Source organism: Zea mays, chromosome 3 (genome assembly GCF_902167145.1).
Source record: "Zea mays cultivar B73 chromosome 3, Zm-B73-REFERENCE-NAM-5.0, whole genome shotgun sequence".
Classification (NCBI taxonomy): Eukaryota; Viridiplantae; Streptophyta; class Magnoliopsida; order Poales; family Poaceae; genus Zea; species Zea mays.
Window position 1 is genome coordinate 129,725,587 of NC_050098.1, and position 8,915 is coordinate 129,734,501.

At 42.8% G+C, this 8,915-nt stretch overlaps 1 long non-coding RNA gene across 1 annotated transcript; it reads right to left on the bottom strand.

Moving 5' to 3' along the window:
- Positions 1 to 2,060: 2,060 nt before the first annotated feature.
- Positions 2,061 to 2,450, bottom strand: LOC103650546 (uncharacterized). The gene is made up of 3 exons (XR_564221.2): positions 2,379 to 2,450; positions 2,191 to 2,300; positions 2,061 to 2,102 (listed from the first exon to the last, which is right to left on the bottom strand). It is a non-coding gene; the product is annotated as an uncharacterized lncRNA (long non-coding RNA).
- Between the last annotated feature and the right edge of the window lie 6,465 nt (positions 2,451 to 8,915).

An 8,915-nucleotide genomic window follows, 5' to 3' on the forward strand; every position in this document is an offset into this window, starting at 1 on the left:
TTCATATCCAGGCTGGGAGAAAAAGGCTTACCATTTTATAAGTTACTCAAGAAGGTGGACAGTTTCAGTGGACTTCAGAAGCACAGGAAGCCCTAGACGCATTGAAAAAGTTCTTGACAACACCACCAGTGCTGAAACCGCCACGACGGGCCACGTCGACTCAACCAGCTGAAGATTTGCTGCTATATATCTCTTGCACGACTCACGTGGTGAGCACCGCGTTGGTAGTCGAGCGAGCAGAAGAAGGACATGCCTACCCAGTGCAACATCTTGTTTATTTCATCAGTGAAGTTCTGGGTCCCTCGAAGAAAAAATATCCTCAAGTTCAGAAGCTATTATACGCAGTACTTCTAACTGCACGCAAACTACGTCACTACTTCGACGACCACAAAGTCATAATAGTCACTGGTTTTCCGATAGGGGATATTCTTCACAACAAATAAGCCATTGGCAGAATAGCCAAGTGGGCTTGCGAGTTGGGGTCTCATGACATTGAATTTCGACCTCGCACCGCCATCAAAACTCAAGCACTGGTTGATTTCGTATCAGAATGGACTGAACAACAAGTACCAGATAACCCAGAAACCGCAGAAGTATGGTGAATGTATTTTGATGGCTCGTTAAAGCTACAGGGAGCAGGCGCGGGGATCCTCTTTACCGCACCTGGAGGCGAGCACCTCAAATATGCCCTTCAGTTGTTATTTCCAGCCTCTAACAATGCAGCTGAATATGAAGCTCTGATTCATGGACTGAACATTGCTATATCACTGGGCGTCAAGAGACTGATGGTATATGGAGATTCTCTGGTAGTCATAAGCCAGATAAACACTACACCAAAATAGTAAACTTCCTAGAGCCTAAACCCTAGGAAGTTAGGCCTAAACTCTAGGAAGTTAGCGAACCTCTCGGAAGTTAAGCCATCCCGTCGGAAGTTTGGCTCTCGAAATTTTTTTGTCAGAAGTTAGCTTAACTTCCTAGAGGGCTCTAGGAAGTTAGCTAACTTCCTACGGCTTGCTAAGCCTCTCGGAAGTTAATAGATTCTCGGAAGTTAGCAGTTTCACACCGTCAGCGTCGTCAGCTGGCTAACTTCCTACGTGTAACTTCCTACGGCTTACTGTAGCCTCTAGGAAGTTAGCTGGCTAACTTCCTACGGCAGACTGTAGCCCCTAGGCTAACTTCCTACGGCTTACTGCAGCCTCTAGGAAGTTAATTTGGCCAGCATTACAAATGTTGTTTATATTTTACACCACATTCCACAAAATAACAAATATATCAACAGCTATATAGCACAACAGATTATCGCATAAAACATCTCACACACAATCACATAACAATATTTAAATCCATAGTCTCATCAATTATTACATCACAAAAGTCTCATCCATAGTCTCATTATCACAAAAGTCTCACAAATATCATCATCCAGTACTAATAAAAGACAATATCTCATACATAGTCATAATAAAAGTCTCAAGTATCAGAACGCAATAACATGGAAGCTCACGGTCGCTGATCACCATCGATACCTCCACTATTCAAGAGGGTTTCGACAAAGTCTAACCCGTCCTCTTGTTCATGCGTCGGCAAGGTAGCTGGAGGGGTCTAATATACATGTACAAATGACATTTGCTCAGTTACATCAAAATATAACTAACAACAACTAAATGATGATAAATATGCATACCTGATGTTCGGTAGATGGAGATGTAGGTATAGGTGGAGGTGAAGACCAAGGATAATGAACGGGAGGTGGTGGGGGGGCACCGAGACATGTATCCCTTGGGCCTGTGCTAGTTGCTACAAATTTGTCGAACTCATTCACATCGGCGTTTTAAATCAATACATATCTTAAAGTGAAAGCTATTATCTTTTGAACTTACTTGTATGAGTGTTTGCTGTTGTTGAATCTGTGTAGCATAATATTCATGTTGCGTAGCTTGTTGCTTCAAGTAATCCTGATGTCGCCTAAGTCTTCTCGCAGTTGCTCCACTTCTGCTGGATCTTGAGTGGAGCGACGGGAGCTACGAGCAGCAGACCTCGATGAACCTCCACGCTGAACCCTAACCTGGCTCGAGTCGATGACGTTAGCAAACATTGTGTACCTACAAAACAAGTAACATCACGACAGGATTAAGAATACATGTATTGCACTCAACCAATGAAACAATATAAGATATGTAGAGTCCTCACCTTCCATGAGCTTTTCCACCACTTGCATACACAGCCTGAGGATCAATAGGTGAGGTCCTCCAGTCATAGTCTGGTCCGTGCTGACTAGTCATCGCCTCGCCATATGCAGCCTCATACAAAAGAACAATGCAATCTTACATACAAAAATCCATATAAACAGAACCTACCAAACATTTCCAAACACTCACCACACGATCTGTTGCCTTTTGGCTGCACAACACATCTGGATTTGCAGGATCTGGTCCTCTGTGCCCCCTAAGATATATTTGAACATCACTGGGCACTGCACCAGTGCTAGCTTCCTGTATGTACATTTGACAAACACTATAACCAGAAATTACAGCAAGTCAACTACAATCAACGAAAATGGCTTAAACTGCACTTACCATTCGTTTTGCCAAACGAAAGTGATCATCACCTCCATACTTGTGATACGACTCGGTTCCACGATTGGAACTGTGTCGCACAGACTTTGCCTTGAATTCAGCCGAAGCCTAGTAACGACATAACGCATGCCAAGCAGCATCATTGGCAGCTATCCATGGAATCGAATGCTGCATGAACACAATTCATTTATAAGTAACTGTAATATCTAGAAGCAATGGAAATTTTTTAACACAAGCAAAAACATCCATTACCTCAAGATATTTTTGCTCAGTCATATCGAGTCCATACTGTGTCGCCTCGTTCTTACTCTCTGGACGTCGCCCTTCACTACCAAACATGGCTTGACTAATCACCTGGATTCGAGCATAGTACATCATATCCCCAACAACACTTGCCGCATTCCTATGGAACACGGAGTGTGCGTGTTTCGTATGAGTATCTCCTTCAGGCAACTTGTAATGTTTCTAAAAAAGAAGCATAGTCAAAATCAATAATATGATAGCTTAACAAAAAAATTACAACTTGCCGCATTCCTATCGAGATTACAACTCAACAAAAAAATTTAACATACCCAGAAGTCGTGCCAAACTGTAGCTTGTGCATTCCCATGTTGCGCATTTATTGCAAGGGCATATTGATCTCATCTTGTGATAGGGACCTCCTTACCATCCTCTATCACCAATCCAGGCCATTTCATACGACATATGTTGCCCAACACTTTCTTTACTTGCCTTCGACGACCTGTGCCAGTGAAACTACTATCCACCCAAGCCCTAACAGCACAAGAACAATTGTCAAATACAAAATGTAGTCGCGTAATAGTGTAAGACATAAGAACAAAGCAAGGATACTCTTACCCATCTTCAGTTGGTATTATCTCAACCCTATCAACTGGTTCTTTAGGAGGGGGACCCAACTAGTTCTCCGCGGCTTCCGGACCCGTGAAGACCCTCCAACTCCCCCACTTCCAAAACCACAAGCTTCTCCTTCCCTTGACCCACTAGCTCCCCCAACTCCTGACCCTCCATCTCTTGGCCATCCACTTGCATCCTCAGGCCATTCACGCCATCCACTATGGCTATCATGTCCAAAACCACCAGTATCATGGCATCCCCACCCTGTCTCCGCCTCCTCTGTCTCTACCTCATCATCATCTCGCACTTGTCTCCCCTTCTCTGTCTCTACCTCATCATCATCTCCCACCTGTCTCCCCTCCTCTGTCTCTACCTCATCATCATCTCCCACCTGTCTCCCCTCCTCTGTCTCTACCTCATCATCAACATTTCCCACCTGTCTCCCCTCCTCTGTCTCTACCCCATCTTCAGACTCATCCTACAAACATTACATTGCATTGCAAAACAAATATTATATTAATAATTTAGTTATAAGAACTCATACAAATATTACATTGCAAAACAAATATTGGTTACCTCATTCCTCTGAACGCCAACTGTCTGACCCTGCAACTCTGGAACATGCTCCAACAAAGCTCTACGCCTACTCGAGCTGGAACTAGTGCCCTTAAACACTAAGTCCTCCTTTCTCATAACATAGGACGCTCTCTTCGCAAGTCCCTTAGTGAACTGCTTCACCTTTTTAGACATCCTGTTATTAGAACAAAATCACATTAGTAAATGAGGATAATGTAAATGAACATAAACTAAATGAACATAATATATTGAAAACAATAATAAATACATAATTACTTTTTAGTCGTATTCGAAATCAGGATCAAATTGTTTCCTTCGATTCGATGTTTTCTTCTTTGACTTTCGTTTCCTTTTGTTAGGACTTACTACATCTTCCGAATCTCCCACTAAGGATTCTGGCAAAACCTCAGTATCTATATTAAAATTGGTTGGGAGTTCATCTTCTTGATAAATTTCTTCAACTTCTGTCTCGAACCATTCACCCTTGTTGTGTAACCGTTCACGAGGATTAACTTTGTACACTACCCACGTGGCTTCCAGCTTTGTACATGGATATGGTATGTAGTACACCTGGTCAACTTGGTGAGCAAGAACAAATTTGCTACATGCATTTGTTTTGAGCTCATGTTTGATTTCTACCATGCCAAATTGGTTTTCTACAGTCCCTTGATTAGGATCAAACCAATCACATTTGAAAAACACCACCTTAAGATTTTTGCTACCAGCAAAGTCGTACTCGAGTATGTCATTAATAACTCCATAATAATTCATCTCTCTTCCACGATCATCGACTGCCCTGCATACAACTCTAGTATTTCTTGTCGCCGCAAATGGACGAGTAGACTCAAATTTGGCCGAACGAAAACGAAACCCCTTAATGTCGTAACGACCGTAACTTCTGACTTTTACGATTGCGTAAGACATCTGAAGCAAATCCTCGTCTAAATTTGGAATTTTATCACACTGTCAATTAGATAGTGAAATTAGATTTCTTAAACATAATATATAAAGTAGAACAATAGTGTTAATTTATTTACATGAGCTCGAAACCAATTAATGAAATTGGGCTTCCCAAGTCTTCCTCGAAGTGCATTTTCATACTGCCTCGAGGACAATTTCTCGTTAAGTCGCGATTGGAATTCTCTGTTACAACAAATAAACAATAGCGTATTAAGTCACGATTACTACATAGATACACAAATGACAAATTTCATCTTACTTGAAATACGGAGTCATCTCATCCATATTTTCATACATATAGAGCAAAGCATCCAACTTTTCTTCGCGCTCGGGATGATATTCGGTGGATGCTCCGACAGTCTTGCCCTCAATCTCAAAAATTTGGAGATTGTTGTGAGTCCCTACTTTGTCATCATGATACCTCAATGTAGGGGCATTGATATTGTGCTCGTCTGCAAAGTATACACTCGTGAACGCTGCTACCTCTTTATATTTGAATTCTTTAGCTATGCACCCTTCAACTCTTCCTTTGTTATCAACCATAGAACTAAGTTTCTTTAATGCCCTTTCAATATGATACATCCACCTGTATTGCACATGACCTCCAACCTTAGCTTCATATGGAAGGTGGACAAGTAGATGTTGCATTGGATTGAAGAATCCTGGGGGGGAATATTTTTTCCAACTTGCATATAAGGACAGGAATTTCTGTCTCTAGCTTCTCCATCACATCTTTCTTTATTTCTTTGGCACAAAGTTGTCTATAAAAGTAGCTTAATTCAGCTAACGCCTTCCAAATACTGACATTGAAGTACCCACGAAACATTATAGGGAGGAGTCTTTCCATCATTATGTGATAATCATGGCTCTTCAATCCAGTTATTTTATTTGTATTCAAATTCACAGCTCTCCTAAACCCTGCCGCATAACCATCTGGAAATTTCAAAATTTTCAACCATTCCATTACTTCTTTCTTCTGTTTAGGTTTTAGACAAAATTGAGCATGTGGCTTTTTTCCATTTTCGTCGAGTTCCTGGGTTGGTCGGTTACAAAGTTTTGCTAAGTCTTTTCTAGCCTTTATATTGTCTTTTGTTTTGTCGCCCAGATTCATGCAAGTACTTAGAATGCTTTCACCAACATTACGTTCCTGATGCATAACGTCAATGTTATGCATCAGAATCAATGTCTTAACATATGAGAGTTCCCATAAACCACATTTATGGGTCCAGTTATGCTCAGTTCCAAACCCGATGTATCCATCACCACTTTCTTTCTCTTTCAAATTATTAAGCATAGCCTCAATCTCAAGTCCGCTCAGACGCCTGGGCGGTCCCTTTGTCACGATAGTGCCCTTCTTAAAGGTGTTAACCTCGAACCTATACGGGTGAGTTTGGGGTAAGAAGCATCTGTGGCAATCAAAGTAACAGATCTTCCCCCCAAACTCAAGGCGGAAACAATCTGTATCCTTGCCACATATTGGACATGTTAGAATTCCATGACAGCTCCATCCAGCAAATAAACTGTATGCCATGAAATCATGAATGGACCACAAATATGCAACTCGGAGTGTGAATCTCTCCTTTTTGTAGCAATCGTATGCTTCAACACCTTCCCATAACTTTTTGAGATCATCGATCAAGGGTTGCATCATCACATTCAGCCCTTTCCCAGAATGGTCTGGTCCAGGAATAATTAGGGAAAGAAACATGTAATCATATTTCATGCACAAATGAGGTGGAAGGTTGTATGGAATAACAAATACAGGCCAACAAGAATATGATGCCGCATTTGTATTGAAAGGTGTAAACCCATCTGTTGCCAACCCAATTCGAATATTTCTCGCTTCACTAGCAAATTCTGGATCAAAGTCATCTAGAGCCTTCCACGCATCACTGTCAGATGGGTGTGTCATCACATGAGTGTCCTCTCGTTCATGTTCTTTGTGCCATCTCATGTGCCTACCTGTGTTTCTCGAAAGAAACAAACGCTTAAGACGAGGCGCAAGAGGCATATAACGAAGTTGCTTTTGAGCTATCGTTGATGTGACCATTTCACCATCATCGTTTTTTACCTCTACATATCTCGACTTGCCACACTGACACTTCTTATCATTCTGATGATCCTTCCAGAAAAGCATACAATTATCTGGACAAACATCGATTTTCTGATAGTCCATACCTAGACCAGAGAGCAGTTTCCTGCATTGATACACGTCTTTTGGCATCTTGTGATTTGGTGGAAACACTTCGCTGATTAAGATCAAGAGCTCGTTGTAACAATTGTTCTAGAACACGTACTTAGACTTAATAGCCATAAGTCGAGTCACGAAAGCAAGGATGGAAACTTTTGTGTGTTCATGCAATGGTTCTTCTACAGCCTTAAGGAGGTCAAAGAACTTTTTAACATCTGGAGGTAGCTCCTTACTATGTGGTGGAAACACAAAATCAGGATCCTCCCTTAAATCTTGAAGCATCTCTTCCATTCTATCATATTCCACGTCATCATTGTTGTGGGCTTCAAACACATTTTCACGAGGAAACTCCTCGCCGTGATACACCCAGACTTCATAGTTAGGCATGTAGCCATATTTGCAAAGGTGCCCCGACAGAGTTCTCTTGTCTTGGCATCTACAAACCCGACACATATTACATGGACATCGCACATCCGTGCCTCTTGACAAAGCAAAAGCACGATCAATAAAATTCTCTGTGTTTCTTATCCACTCCGTCGAGGGATGATTCATACGCCAACCTTCATACATCCATCGACGGTCCTCACCCACCATATTTGATGCTAAAATAAAATAACACGTGATTTATAAATTTTCACGATAAGCTTAATTAAACTAACTATATGCAGCGGTTAGCCACCATATTATTAATCAAACATAAACTTAATTTTAGCCATAACATACAAGATTAATTTCATCGAAGGTTCTCACCCACCATATTATTAATAAACATAAACTTAATTTTAGCCATAACATACAAGATTAATTTTAGCCATAACATACAAGATTAATTTTTATCGAAGGTCCTCACCCACCATATTATTAATCAAACATAAACTTAATTTTAGCCATGACATACAAGATTAATTTTAGCCATAACATATAAAATTAATTTTAGCCATAACATACAAGATTAATTTTCATCGAAGGTCCTCACCCACCATATTATTAATCAAACATAAACTTAATTTTAGCCATAACATACAATATTAATTTTAGCCATAACATACAAGATTAATTTTAGCCATAACATACAAGATTAATTTTCATCGAAGGTCCTCACCCACCATATTATTAATCAAATATAAACTTAATTTTAGCCATAACATACAAGAGTTTAGCATAGTTAAACTATATGCAGCGGTTAGCCAATCAAGTTAATTAACCTAACTACCTATGGCATTATTTGAGTAAACTCTCGGAAGTTAGCACATTGAATAAAAACATAAAAAAATATAAACACGGTACCTGACGGTCGCAGTGGGTGCAGATCGATGACTTGGGTCGGGAACGTCCACGGCGGGGTCGGTGGCTGCGCAGCGGGCGTCGATGGGGGGCGGGGCGGCCGTGCGCACGAACGCCGAACGCTGTTGGGGGCGGCCTCCTCGGGGGAGGGCGCTGCCGGGGGTGGGAGAGACGGCCGCGACGGCGGCCCGGGCGGGCGGCTCGGGGGCGGGGCGCTGTCGGCGTCAGGCGCGGAGCGCGGTCGACGTCGGGGGTCGGGCGGCGGCCGCGGCGGGAGGCTCGGGGGCGGGGTGGGGCGTTGTAGGCGTCCGGCGGAGCGCGGAGGTCGGGGACCGGGACGGCGGCCGCGGCGGGCGGCGGCCGCGGCGGGCGGCTCGGGGGCGGGGCGGGGTGCGGTCGGCAGCGGCCGGGGCGGGCGGCTCGGGGGCGGGGCGGGGTGCGGTCGGCGGCGGCCGGGGCGAGCGGCTCGGGGG